Here is a 9,582-nt window from a genome sequence, read left to right as displayed (position 1 = left end):
ACTCCACTGAGGAATAGGGTGCTGTCTAGGGCCCTAGCACTCAGACATTCTCAGGGTATGACAGTCTAGATTGGAAGGTTTGCTTTTTAAAAAATCTTACCCTCAAGTCTATCGTGTACAGTTGTGCAGTCTGTGCACTGCACAACTTCATGGGATGCTCTTTACACAATCTGAGGTGAATGAGGCAATGTCCTGCTAACCCTAATCCTTATATCCATCTCACCCTGACCTCTCCTGATCTATGTCATGTGCTTCTATATCAGGGGTTAGCAAACTATGGCCCACAGAGGCCTTATGAGTTTTACTAGGAGGGTATTTTGGTGTTTTAGTTGGTTTCCTCACTTTTTGTTTTGGCCACGCCACACAGCTCGCAGGATCTTAGTTCCCTAACCAGGGCCAGAACCTGGGGAGTGCTCCAAGTCTCAACCACTAGACCACCAGGGAATTCCCTCCTCACCCCTTCTTTAAATTAATTTTTCATTTTTCCAGAAAGGGCTCATAGGTGGTAAGTTTTTCTGAGTCCAGGGAATTGTCATGATCTTGCAAACCCAGGTAGTCACCTGGGACTCTGCATTCAGAAGAGCCCCACACTTGGTTTAATGGTCTGCTGCTGTCATCTTCAAAGTCTCAGTATTTTTTAACAAGGGGCCCCACGTTTACATTTTGCTCTGAGTCCCACAAATTATACATCCAGTCCAGTCCAGAGTTTTGCATGTTCAAGAACACCGTTACTTTGTTCTCAGTAAACTGGGCATAGAATTTTAGGTTCAGCATCCATTTCCTTCTGAATTGTGTAGACAGTTCCCATTTTGAAGATGAGCAACCAGATGCTATTCTGTTTGTTGAAACTTCACATGTTATGTCTCCTTGAGGAAACGTGTAGGATTTTCTCTTTATACTTAGCCAAGGATCCCTGGCATCTGTAAGAGGTTGAAATTTCACTAGGTGACGGCCACGTGTGTCTTTCCCCCCATTACTGCTTCTTACCACCTGAGGGCACCTCAAACCAATTAACTTTAAAAAAAAAACAGAAAGAAAGAAAAACAAACAAACAAACAATTTTCTATTCTCTACTTAAAAAAGTTTAAAGCTCCTCTTTCTGAAATGTTTATTAGATGGAAGATGAAAGTGAAAGTGTTAGTTGCTCAGTCGAGTCCAGCTCTTTGTGACCCCATGGACTGCAGCCCACCAGGCTCCTCTGTCCATGGGATTCTCCAGGCAAGAACACTGGAGTGGGTTGCCATCTCCTTCTTCAGGGGATCTTCCCCACTCAGGGATCGAACCTGGGTCTCCCATATTGCAGGCACCTTTACCAACTGAGCCACCAAGGAAGCTTAGATGGAAGACAGACCTGGGAAATTCAATACTCATAGCCCTCATCACTTGTTTTTTCCTATTTTCTATCTCTTTGTCGGAATTCCTTAACTTTGACCTCTAGATTACATCTCCAGGCAAGGGTTTTCCCATCAGCCAACAGTGGTCCTCAGGAGAAAGGTCAAGGTGAACCAGTTGATAGCCAATGCCAGTAGAAGCTAACCTTCCAAAAGCCATGTGTGCAGGGCACCAGGTGTGTCTGCTGTAACAAGTTAAATGTCTCAAAGCTCCTAGCACATTATTAGCATTCCATAAATGTTAGTTCTCATGAAGGATGAATAGTATTTAAACACCAGCTTCTTAGCACCAACTTCTGATTTTTTTTTTTTTTCACTTTATTTTATTTTGCATACCTCCTTCTTATTCCACCTCCTGCTTCAGCTTTCCTGACCCCCCAGGCCAGATGCAATCTCTCTCCCTTTGGAACAATGTAACATGTTTACCCTAAGGTATAGTTAACAAAAGTACACAAAAATAATGATGAGCAGAAACAGACTCCCAAAGAGCTTATGACCCAGTAGGCGAGAGTATACACCTTGCTCAATTTCCTGACTGGAGTCCCTCTTAGCGTTGAATTTGGCCTGAACTGTTACAACATTTGTTGGCGCACCTTCCAACACAGGGAAACTTGTAATCGTTCTGAAAATATCTCTGTACTTCTGGCTCATGGGAGATGGCAATTTCGTGAGATTTAGATCAAAACTTAGCTAGATGACCGAGTTACCTTTGTGGTGTCTGTACTTTTCTGTAAAGATCCTGCCCACTCAAACACACGGCAGGACAAATCTACACATTATTTGTAATAGTTGGCAACAATATGCAGAAGGAAGTCCAAATTAAAACAAAACAAAACCTCTAAAGGGAATGAGACTATGTTGGTACCAATGTCCTGGGTGACCACTCTTTAGCTATATGATCTTGGGCAAGTCACTTAACTTCTCGGAGCTTCATTTTACTCCTTGGTAAAATGGGGATGGTTTTTGGAGACACCTTTCAAATGTACCTGGTTCCATCCTCCACATTCTCCATATATACTTCCACATCCACCTGTTGTCCTTAGGGGGAAATCCAAAATTTTATGAGGTACCCAGAACAGATAGTTAGGAGGAAGATAAGGTATTTTTGATGACCATCTTTCCATTCCTCAAACCCACCAGATTCCTAATTGCATATCCTCTGCCAAGCTCATCACAAGGTCACCACCGTTGACTATTCTTTTAACTTCTCATTTACAGGGAGGGGACCTACTGCTTTTCTGTAAGAGTGGATCTCTTGGGAGCTCCATCCGAGGCCATGATGGTTCAAGTTGCAATAAAAAGGTAAAAAGCTTATGTTTTAAAATGAAGCTATTTTTTGCTGCTCCTTGCTGCTCAGTCTCTCTTCCAGCAAACAGATTAGAAACCAGGAAACCCTGGCTTTTACAAGGAATTCTGAGCCACACATCAGATTATAAAGAGCAGGTTGGAAGTGTGGTAGGAATGCCAGTTGCTTGAATGCTGAGGATGGGTCCAGCTTCGGACACCCAGGGCTTTACGTGCAAGTCTTGGTGATGCCCATTTTGAGCCCGTGGGCCTCATTCCTCTTCCTTGGGTCTCGTATCTCTGACAGTGGTGGTTGTTCAACAGCTGTGTGTGTGACACCTGCGCTAATAGCTGGCTCCTGTCCCCACAGGCCAAAGATGAAGGATGAGCTAGATGTCAGCTCCAATTCACAGGTCACAGGACTGTGAGTCACAGAATTCCATGTTACATTAATTTACAAATTCCATTATAATAGTAAACAAACCCCTTAGTAGAGCCAGCTTATTATTTTCAGATTCCTTCTTTATCAGCATTAGGGAGTGGAGCTATGGAGGGAATGTATCAAAAGCATCACTTCCTAGGGTTGTTATGGGTTAGGTTTAGGGAGTTGTGAATCGTGTTCATCAGCCATGCAGAAGTTTAAAAGCATTCATCCCTCAAGATTTGTGCTTTCAGACTAAAAAGATGTCACTAATCTTATTCTACAGTTGGTGCCATGGGGTTTTGAGCAACGCAGAATACTGGGGTACTTTACTATCTGAAGTTGTCAGAACCTTTCTGATTTCTGAGAATTTGGCATTTCTCAAAAATATAAGCATTTTGCTTTTCCTGGCTTGGTAGAAATGTATAGCCCTCTGGCTATTAGATGACAAGGAGTCAGCATGGCTCCAACCATAAGAATGAGAAATGTAATTCTAGGGAGGGCCAAGGCCTTGGAAATAATGGGCCAACACAACATTGCAAGCTCTGGAGCCACTGGTGGGCATGGTAAGCAAGGCGTGTGAGGCCCACAAAAGCTAAAGATAGGTTTAAAAGGAAGCTGCTTTAGGGAGATGATGTAGAAATGACAGTTTCCAGATGGGGTACTGACTGCAAACTATATTTGGTTTTCATCTCAGCTAGGTTTGGGGCCAAATTTTCTAAAAGCAGTGCAAATCTCACACCACTTTTCCTGCACTGGCTAATTCTTGTTGACCTTCTGCAGTAAAGTGAACTCTCCATAGAGTAAGTACGGAAACAAGATGCAAGTGTGTCTTGCAGTGATGGAAGCCTCTCCCTAGCCAGGTCCCAAGCTTGTACAAAAGGAATGCTAGACAACAGTGATCTCAAAGTCTGATCCAAGAGCTCTGCTTCTAGGACAGCTGGGGAAAATCTGACTGGAGACCAATCCACCCATCTGTAACCACTATAAACTGAACAAGACCAAGAAACAACTCCCTGAAGGCACCAGAGAAGAAACACAGGCAAGCAGAGTCAGGAAGGGACTTGATACTTGGAATGGAGAGAACAGCATGTCCACAACTCTTAGCTTGAGGAACTCTGCCACAACCCAGGGCTCTGGTAGACAACCAGCAGTCTTTCTGGCTTCAAGAGCCAGAGAGCAGAGTATAGGGCAAGCATTGTTGTTGCTCAATCACTAGGTTGTGTCCGACTCTTTGTGACCCCATGGAATGCAGCATGCCAGGCTTCCCTGTCCTTCACCAACTCCTGGAGTATGCTCAAATTCATGTCCATTGAGTTGGTGATGCCATTCAATCAGCTCATCCTCTGTCGTCCCCTTCTCCTCCTGCTTTCAATCTTTCCCAGCATCAGGGTCCTTTCTAATGAATTGGCTCTTCCCATTAGGTGGCCGAAGTATTGGAGCTTTAGCTTTAGCATCAGTCCTTCCAATGAATACTCATAGTTGATTTCCTTTAGGATTGACTGGTTTGATCCTCTTGCAATCAAGGGACTCTCAAGAGTCTTCTCTAATACCACAGTTTGAAAGCATCAATTCTACAGCACTCAGCCTTCCTTATGGTCCAACTCTCACATCTGTACATGACTACTGGAAAAACCATAGCTTTGACTAGACGAACCTTTGTTGGCAAGCATGGTCACTGCAAAATGATGGAGAATTCTATAAAGGGGAGAGCCAGAGAAGGGAGCCTTAAAGTTTGTATATAATCTCTGTCCAAACTTCCAGCTGGTTGCCAGGTCCAGATTATAGCTAAGGATATAACAACTGAACTGAGATTTCAGCTGTTGCCAGGAGGGAAGTGTTTGTAGTGGTTTGAATCCAATACAATTAAATGATTGATAAACCAAACAAAAAACTCAACCCTCCTATGTCAGATGTATTGGGGTGGGGGTGGGGTGTTAAAATGTAGATTCCCAGGCCCACCCACAGATCAACAGCATCAGAATCTCCTGGGCGGAGGGTCTCAACTCTGTGCTCGTAATAAGCAGCCTCAATGATTCAAGCATAGAGCTTCAGCCTCGCTGTTTCTAGAGCTGACGCAGTCCGCACCTCATGCTCAGATGTTTGCTGAAAAGACTGCACCTGAAGATGCAATGTCTGTCTGCCAAGAGAAATGTGTCAGCCACTCACATTTTTGGTGCTGGCCACGTGAAGCTGAGAAGTCATGTGGAGACACAGAGGAGATGCTTCCCTCCTTCAGATCATCACTGAAAACTTTCACGGTCTGTCCCATCACACAGAGACAGGACAGCTGCCCCTCAGTAGTCTCCTACAGGTCAGCAAGAGGCCTCCCGCCTCCACCATCTTTTCCTCTTTGGATCCCCCGAACCCCCCTGCCCCACCCACCCCATGGAAAGCAGCATGTTCAAGACTTGAATAGATGTAAGTTAAAGATGTGTTGGGGTTTCCATAAGTCAGCAGAGATATAGCAAGCTGGTTGGCACAGGAAGGCGAAATATCAGTCGTTTGTGTCTGGCGTCTTGGTCACAATATTTAATTGCTTCCACTGCTGTAACTTCCAGATATAAAAACATTCACAGGTAAAAACTAGCCTATAGCTCATAATGAACACAACAAACACAGCAGTAATGTTTGTAATGCACTTATCCCTTTGTCCTGATCATTGTGACTAATACATCTAATTTTACCAAGGAGGACATGGGCCAATCATTCAGCTTTTCATACCCGTCTCCACAAGTGTCCCAAGTCATACAATGCAACAAATCTGATTTAGAACTCTCAGCCCTCACATCTGTCAGCTAAGCAACACTTCTCTCAAAACAGATGCACTGTTCAATAAGGAAAAAGGCCTGGGTTAATCATCTAGATTTTCAAACAATTAATGGGCACTTCATGAAAACTGTCTATGCCTGAAGTGAGTATACAGAAATTTGTTTAAGGATTAAAATAGTTGGTGGAATAAAATTCTTTACCCATTTATTTAGTAAACTACTTTGATAAGAATGTTTTTCAGGGACTTCCCTGATGGTCCTGTGGCTAAAACTCTGTGCTCCCAATGCAAGGGGCCCAGGTTCAATCCCTTGTCAGGGAACTAGGTCACACACGCCACAACTAAAGACTGAAGATCCTGACTGCCATAACTGAGAACCAGAACAGCTAAAATAAATAAATAAATTAATTTATTTTGGAGTGTTTTTCAATTTTAAATCTGGGAGCTCATCAAGTAATCGTAAAAGCCATGCTCCAGCCAAAAAAGATATTCTAACCAGTTCTAAGTATAATGTTAAACATTTTTTCCTAAAGAGAGTTTTTAGAGGAAGTAACAGGAGAAATACGGGGTGCATGTGAGATGCGGAAGAGACAGAAATAGAGGGAGAGCTTCATATACAGGCAGACAGATATTTTAATTCAAGTCCCTCTTTCAACATGTTTATGCAAAAGACGGCAAAGAGGGCAGTTTCATGTTGGGGCTATGTTTCTATTAATACCTAAAGACCAACAAAGGCCTGTTACAACTTCACAGTCCAATTTTCCACAATTAAATGACTGAGACTTACAGCTTTTCATACTCTGAACACCTGGCCCTCTCCCTACACTCTGGGTCTCACATCCACATAGAACACTGAGCCAGTAAGCCCTTTCAGTTATTTTCCTACCTGCTTTGTATGTAAACAAGATGTCTTTCTATATTTTATGAGGTTTTTATTAAAACATAAGGAAGGCACAAGGATTCAAAACTTACAAAAACATGTATGACAAGGAATTGTCCTCTTCAAAGGTAACTATTATTAACAAACTCATCAAAAAGTCTATATATATATATGAGTACATGGTAAGTATATTCTGTATATATATATTTATGAGTGTATATGTACATGGGGGCTTCCCAAGTGGAGACAGTGGTAAAGAACCCTACCAATGCAGGAGACACAGGAGACATGGGTTCAGTCCCTGGATTGGGAAGATCCCCTGGAGAAGGGCATGGAAATCCACTCCAGTATTCTTGTCTGGAAAATTCCATGGACAGAGGAACCTGGCAGACTATAGTCCATATGATCACAAAGAGTCGGACACGACTGAAGCAACTTAGCATGCACGCATATGCATATGTATATATATACATGAAATGCTATTCTGAATTTTGGGGGGTTTTCCTTTGGGTTTTTTCATTAAAGATATTTTGGAAATTTTTCATATTGTCACTTTATAGATACACCTACCTCATATATTTCATTTATTCCAACTTACAGAACATGAGTAAGTTATTGCAACTTATAGAACATGAGTATGTTTTGATACATGTGTATATATTGAGATCTACCTCATTTTTAAGGCTGCATAAATACTCCAGTGTGGAACTTAATCAGTCATATATTGGGTTCCAGATTTTTCAAAATACAAAGTTGCAATGAACAGCTGATAGCTGTCTCTGCACATTGGTGTTGGTGTATTTGTGGGACTAGACACTGGAAACAGAACTGCTGCATCAAGTGGTATGGGGCACATATCATTTAATGGTATATTTGGTCGGCCAAAAAGTTTGTTCAGGGTTTTCTATGACATCCTACAGGAAAACCAAATGAACTTTTTGGCCCACCCAATATTGTAAGTTATTTTTCAAAGGAGTGATTACCTATTACAGTCTCCCCAATAGTATGTGAGAGTTCCTAGCTGCCCTGAGCTTTGCTAATACCTCACCCTAACCACCCTTTTCTGCATCATCATATCCTTCCTCTGTAGAGTTAATCATAAGGTTTCCTCCTCCGGCTGTTACTCACTTTTTTCTGCTCTTTCTTTACTCCTAAAAACAAAGTTGTCTATACTGGCAACTTCCAATCTACTCCATTCTTCCATTCTCTTTTGTTCTGTAAATTTCTATCATGGAAATTGTCAAGTATGCATAAAAGTAAAGGAAATAGAATAATAAACTCTTAAGTACATAAGCCCTTATGTATCTGTCACTCAGCTTCAACATAACATTCTGCTTATCTTCTCTACTTCCTGTTCCTTGCCTTTTTCTTTCTGGAATATTTTCAGGTAAATCCCAGTCATAAATGTAACCACAAATACTTAATATATACCTCTAACAAATAACAGCTTAAAAAAAAAAAAAAAAACAGCACATAGTCACTGTACCTATTTCACCCCATGAAATATCATCTGATATCCAATTGTCGTAAATTTTTCTTTGATTCCCAAAATGTCTTAAGTTGGTTCTGTGCAAATCAGGATCCAAACAAGACCTTTGTTTCTCCAAACTTTAAGTTCTACCACCACCATCTTTGTTTTTATGCCTTCAACGTGCTGAAGAAAGTGGATTATTTCCATATTCTGGATTAAGCCTGTTGTTTAACATGGTCCTCAATATCCTGTGCTTTCACAAATTGATCCTTAGATGTAAAAGGCTTGCTCAGATTGCGATTCAACTTTGTTTTGGACAATTCATCATGCCTGGTGTTGGGTTCTTGCTATTGCAATAGGTCAGAGGCATGCAACTTCTGACTGTTCCTTTTTTAGTAACACTAAATGTTGATCACTGGGTTCAGATGTTATCGACCTGAGCCATCTTTATTGGCGTTCCCCATAAATTTTTTACCTAATACGTTCAGCAGCATAGATCCATTATTTCACTACAGGTGACAAAAGGGTGATTTCCTGTCAAATCTCTGGCATTTCGTTATGATCCTTCAGTGAAAAACTTTCTCTTATCAAGTTAATCTGATACACAAAGAAATCAGGATAAATACTTCATTTTTCCAGTCAACAATTTTCAAAATACTAAGTTGGTGCACTAGTAGTCTCCAAAGATGACTATTAATTATGACCTCACAGATTTTTATAGATTCATGTCAACTGTTATTTTTTTTGATGCTCAAATTGTTCCATCTTTGGCCAATGGAAGCTCTTTATAGTTGGCTCCTGGGTCCTTTTGACATCACCTTACTCTTACTGCTTCCTTGCTTTCAGACACAAGATCGTCCAACCTTATCTTGAGTCTTCCCTGCCCCTTTTAATGGGACAGTTTTGGTGCTAGGGTATGCCTTGCTCCTGGATTCTGATTGCTTCCAGGCCTTTTCAATGGGTAAAGCTATGCAATATGCATTTCTTAGGAAGATAAAATAGATCACTGTATTTTGCTGGTATTTTCAGTGAAAAATACAATTACGGGGCTTTTACTTGATTTTATTCTTGTATCTCTTCCTCTTTTGTACAAAAACCTTGGCTCTTAATTCCTTTGACATAATATTTGCTTTATCACAAGTAAATACATAGTTTTAGAAGGACAATACCAATATCATTGCTGAAAATAAAAATACTAAGTGCAGTTCTGTAGTTCTTCAGTTTATAGGATATATTCCATTAGGAAAGTGCAAACAAAATGCTGGGCTTTGTAATTGCTTGAAGTAATTCTTCTATGTGTGGTTACACCACCAACTTCATAGATAGTTAAGTTTTAGCTGTTGTTTTTTTTTTTTTTTTGGTCCC

This window comes from Giraffa tippelskirchi, chromosome 9, assembly GCF_054371585.1.
Source record: "Giraffa tippelskirchi isolate mGirTip1 chromosome 9, T2T-mGirTip1v1.2.pri, whole genome shotgun sequence".
Taxonomy (NCBI): domain Eukaryota; kingdom Metazoa; phylum Chordata; class Mammalia; order Artiodactyla; family Giraffidae; genus Giraffa; species Giraffa tippelskirchi.
The sequence above is the reverse complement of the archived record's forward strand: the minus strand, read 5'-3'. Positions refer to the sequence as shown.